This window comes from Dipodomys spectabilis, unplaced genomic scaffold (genome assembly GCF_019054845.1).
Source record: "Dipodomys spectabilis isolate Male_0828 unplaced genomic scaffold, ASM1905484v1 ptg000017l, whole genome shotgun sequence".
Taxonomy (NCBI): domain Eukaryota; kingdom Metazoa; phylum Chordata; class Mammalia; order Rodentia; family Heteromyidae; genus Dipodomys; species Dipodomys spectabilis.
Window position 1 is genome coordinate 7,846,227 of NW_024870694.1, and position 5,842 is coordinate 7,852,068.

Here is a 5,842-nt window from a genome sequence, read left to right on the forward strand (position 1 = left end):
TCTTCCGCTTCCGGTAAGGTGCCCGCCGCTCGCCGCGCCCTACAGCTTGTCTCATGCTGTCATTTTTCTGACTCGGGATCCCGGGCGACCTGAGCGTGCGCAATTATTAACTCCTCCCCTCAAGGAGAGGGGCTCGTCACGTTCTGGAAGGAGAAACCAACAGAATGCACAGGGGAGGGGCGGGGCCTGAGGAGAGGGGCTAGAGAAACGGAAGGCTCGCGGGCCTGGCGGGGCCTGGCGAAAGGGGCGGGGACGGATGGGAGGGGCGAGTGAAAAGGGGCGGGGCGGAGAGCGTCCAGGTACCGCCCTGGGCGGAGCTGACGCCTGAACACCTGAGTAGATGCTCTTTTGCCAAAGGCTTCCAGTGAAGGCACTCAGTATTTCCGTCTCCTGGAAGAAGTGCGGAGCAGTGACCGTCAGCGCTTCCAGACGGATTTGGAAGCAGGCAGAGTGGCTCAAGTCCTAGCAACGGTGTGAGGCTGAGTTTCCAAGAAAGGTCAAGAGAATGATAATTGGGGTAGAGAACCAACACGTTTCGGGAAGAATTGGCTCTGCCTTTTGGTTTTTAGTTTGGAGCTTTGTGTGCTGTGTTAAATGATTTCATTCTTGATATTCAGTAAAAGCCAAACCTCGTCCAAAGTCAGACATCTTTATGTAATTCTGATGGCAATTTCAGGGTTATTCGTTGTCCCACTGATCTAGAAAGGTGCTCAATAGTTAGGATTTAGGATTTCTTTCCGTATGTCTGTCTTTCTTTCATTTCTTTCTTTCCTTCTTTCCTTCCTTCTTTCGTTCCTTCCTTCTTACTTTCCTTCCTTCTTTTCTCTTCCTTCCTTCCTTCCTCTCTCTCTCTCTCTCTCTTTCTTTCTTTTCTTTTCTTTTTTTGGTGCCCCTCAGCTCTTCAGCTCAAGGCTAGTGCTCTACCACTTGAACAACAGCGCCACTTCCGGTTTACTGAGTGGTTTATTGGACATAAGAGTCTTATGGACTTCCCAAGCTGGACTGGCTTTGAACTGTGATCCTCAGCTATCAGACTCCTGAGTAGCTAGGATTACAGGCGAGAGCCGCCGGCGCCCAGTTCCCATATGTGGTTTTCTACCTTCTGTCCAGGTGATTGTTTTTACCATTGACAAGCTACACTAAGTGTGATAGGGATTAGTTATTGGTTTTTAAGTCATCGTGTGGGATTCGTTTTTAACTTGGAGAAAAATTAAGTAACTCATTTGATTCCTGTTATTTATGTGAAAAAGAGCCTCTTTTTTAAAGTGCTGCAACTAATATTAAAATCCAGGAAGTAAACACTTTTAACCAATAAATTATATACTCCTGAGGGATTTTAAGAAATGAATATTTGGCAAAATTGCTTTTGAATTTGATTAGGTTGTGAAAATCTCACTTCAGCTAAAAGCATTGTAAAAGTTTTTAGTATATTCATCCGAGATTCCAGATCAAGATTCCAAGTCTTTAACTTGATATTTTATAATAGGTTTTTAATACATATTTGAGATATATATATATATATATTAGATACAGATTAAAAAAAGAGTACTCAATCATACTACTAGAGACTACCATTTTTTTAAGTTTGGTGCATTTCCTTGTACTATTTTTCCAACTGCATATGTGTATATTTCAAGTTGATATAATACAGATTACCATAATGTGTTTTCTTTTAACCATCTTTACATTGTTTTCTCATTAATCTACAATTACAAAATGGCTGTATAATGTTCCCTTATCCATTTCTCTGTCATTTGGAGTCTTATGCAAACTCCTTATTTTGGGTTTGGAGTGTTATTACTATTGATAATAACAGTGAGCTGAGCTCTAAAGGTGAACTTGATGAACTTGAATAATATACTATACATACACAGGACCAGGACAGCCTGATTGGTGAATGAGAGAGACTGAGTGAATATACACAGTGGAGATGGAGATGTGTGAAGGAGTCAGATTCCAAAGTCCTTATAGATTAAGAATTTGGGTTTTTTATCCCAAAGGCAAAGGAAAATTATAAAAGATTGAGCAGGGCAATGTGAACTGATGTCTCATCAAGATGGCTAACTGCAGTGTGTAGCAGGTATCCCCAGAATGCAGCCTGTGAACAAAGTCAACTGCCATTGTTGTTGAATGGTTTTAAAATATTTTTTTTTAAATCAGAAGAAGAATATCTTGTCATAAAGTTTTATTGGATCTGTTGTAGATCATAAAATCCTGAACACAATCTCCAAATACCAAAATTTGGAAAGGTCAAAAATCTCCAAAGTCTAAAATCCCCTAAATCACAATGTGAAAAGATTGATCCCAGCTGGGCACCCATGGTGCATGCCTGTAATTCTAGCGACTCAGGAGGCTGAGATCTGAGGATTGCAGTTCAAAGCCAGCCTGGGCTGGAAAGTCCATGAGACTTTTATCTCCAATTAATCACCAGAATACCAGAAGAGGCGCTGTGGCTCAAGTGGTAGAGGGCTAGCCTTGAGCTGAAGAGCTGAGCGACAGTGCCTAGGCCCAGAGTTCAAGCCCCATGACACACTAAAAGAAAAAAAAAAAAAAGATTGATCCCAAATGTTGAAATCTTGAAAGTTGAAATAGTGAGAATGGGCCATGCAAGAAAGGTACAAAAGGGTAGAAAGACAAACTTTAGGGGTGGATAAATACATTTTGGATTACATATGGTTGTATCCTGTTAGAACAGTGATTATCTAGAAACTTGACAAAACATTATTTTGAGGAGTCAGTGAGGGTGCTCCCAGAGTGAGGTTAGTGGACTAGATGGGAACCATCCACCCTCAGTGTAAGAAGGCATCAGCCATTTCTGGAACAGTCACATTCAATTTCTTTTTGTCCAGCTGTTTTTGTGCTACAATGGTAGAAATGAGTAGTTGGCACAGAGACCCTAATGGCCTGAAAAGCTGAAACTCTTTCCTATCCGGATCTTTACGGTGCACAGACCATTTGGAGGGAAGACAAGCATGGATGTTAAGTTCTTTCCCATTCCTTCCCCCATCCCCGTCCCCTATTTCCCCCCTCCACCTCCCCATCCTCCATCCCCTTTCCCCCCCACATCCTGTCTCTGACCTTCTCCTGTCCCAGGGAATGACCTGTAAGGATGATATCCAAACTTGTCTTACAGCTTGTTTTTTGTTAAATGGGTGACTTCCCAAAAAAAGGCTTTCCTTTCACCTTTATTCCTGAAAACTAGGTTGTATGCCCATAGTCTATTGTGGAATGGTGCCATTTCTCACATTTATGATGATGAATTGTTATGTAATAACATCTTCTGAAGTAGAATTTAATCTCCACAAAAAGCAAAGACCTTGCCTTATTCAGTGTTGGGTTCCCAGTTTATTACAATGCCTTGCACATAGTAGGAATTTTAAAAATATTTGAACTGACGACTGTTTTGGACTTACATGGAACATTGAGTCTGATAGCTACTTGAATGCCCAAGAGTCAGGCCAGTCCTGTAAACCTGATCTAGAGGTTTAGTCTCTGGTATCTTGAGGTATAGTCTCTTTGGTATCTTGGATGCACAACTCTACTTGTCTATCCAGTCTTTTATAATGGAGTGCATTGGACCAATGACTTTTCCAATTGGCTCACCTCTGAAGTGTGAAAGACTGTTCATGTTTGATCATATTCCAGATTATAGGAGAGAGCCAAAGTTACAAGTACATGAAGATCTAAAGTGTAAACACAGATTTATACCCAGGACGTGAGATTCAAATTTAAGAGGCTGCAAATAATGTCACATGTTTGGGAGCATGAGCTCAGTTCTGCACAGAAGGATCTGGGACTATTCTGTTACCTTTCCTTAAGACATTTGTTCCAAACCAAAGGTTTTCAACCTTTAGAGAGCATATAAAACTGTGAGGATATGCTAAAAGCTTTTTAATTTTCTCAGAAAAATGCTAATGTGCACATTTCTGAAACACTGGTATGCAATATCATCAGAAGTATACAGGAGTTGCTCCAAGAGTTTCAGGTTAAAATTCTTCTTTTAACCTCATTCAAAATCAGCCATTCATACTGAAGTTTTCAGCTCTGAGAAGTAATTGGCTAATTAGGGATGGTAGGTCCCTGGTTGAATGGCCTAAAGAGAAGGGCATGAGGCATAGTGAAAATGCAATTGAGTCATGATGTTTGCATTTTTCACCGAAGTTTTAAATGTATATGCAGCCTTCACTTTAATCAAAAAACTTAATTTAGGAAAGAAAGAGCCCACTTCTTTTTCTTTATAAAATCCTACTTTTATTGCTTCCTGAATATTTTTTTCCTTTTTAAGGGAGAAATACAAACCATCTGTTCCTAGGTTCTCCGTTTGACGGCTTAACTAGGGTCATGCTAGGATTCAGATATTGTTGGGAATGATAGGAAGGAATGGATCTAGAAGGGTCTGTTGGAGGCAAGGATCAAGAGAGCCCTTGGAATGATCTCATCATGAGGAAGAAATGGTTGGATACAACGAGCCAGGTTTGTGGGTCAGGTATGAATTTTAGTATATCACCATGTCAGTCCCTTGTTGCCTAAAGCACCCATGGACTTGTACCTGACTCAAAAGCAATAATGAATGATAAAAAATATTGAAGCAGGCCGGGAGACAGTGGCTCAGGCTCATAATCCTAGTTACTAAGGAGGCTAAGGTCTGAGGCTCGCACTTCAAAGAAAGCCTGGGCAGGAACGTCCAGGAGACTCTGATCTCCAATTAACCACCAGAAAACCAGCAGTGGCGCTGTGGCTCAAGTGGTAGAGCACTTGCCTTGAGATAAAGAGCTCAGGGACAGCGCCCAAGCCCAGAGTTCAAGCCCCACAACCAACCAAAAATAAATAAATACACAAAGAAGCAGTTTAGCCGGGAGCCGACAGCTCATGCCTATAATCCTAGCTACTCAGAAGGCTGAGAGAGCTTAGGATCACAGTTTGAAGCCAGCCCAGAGAGAAGAGGCTGTGAGACTCCTACTTCAACAAACTACTTAGAAAAAGCCAGACGTGGTACTGTGATTCTAGTGGTAGAGCACTAGCCTTGAACACAAAGAGGCTCAGGGACAGCATCCAGGTCCTGAGTTTAAGCCACAAGCCACAAGCCCAGCAAAAAAAATAAAAATTACATACACACACACACACATACACACACACACACACAGTTTAAAATCTCTGTAAGGTACAGTGGCATATGCCAGTGGCTCTTTATCAGATCTACTCATGACTTCCTGCCTGAGATCATTTTCTGGAGCAAAAAGAGGAAGCCCAAACAAGAAATGCAGAAGAGCTTCCTTACCTATCAGACTGGGGTAGCTGTGAGACTGGTTCTACTCTGTCTCCAAGAGTTCCTCAGCAGTAATAGCACCCAGCTCAATACTTTTTTTTTTTTAACCAGTGATGTTGAATAACTTAATTTCTCTAAGTTTTTTTTTATTCTGTAAACTGGAGATAACAACACTAACTTCATAAGATCAGTTCATTGGGTGTTCTGTATTTTGTCTGGCAACTCTATTTCTGGCATATGACTAACCTCAATAAATATTGATGAGTAAGTGAATGAATGAATGACTAGCATAGTTCTGATAAATAGAACAATAAACTGTTAAAAACTTGATTGCTCATGTAAGAGGTACTGGTCTAAATTATAACTAAGAGTCACAAAAAGATCAAAAATGTCTCCCCTCTAAAAAGCATTCTCCTTTTTACAATCCTTAAGTCTGGCTCTGGCCTGAATGCGGCCATGCTGTGTACTTGCTGTTACGCAAAATCTGCATGAGATGAATTGTAACCTTCTGGTAATGCAGGTTCCTTGTGCCACAATTTATTATCTTCATTCCACACATTTTTGGTTTCCTACGTT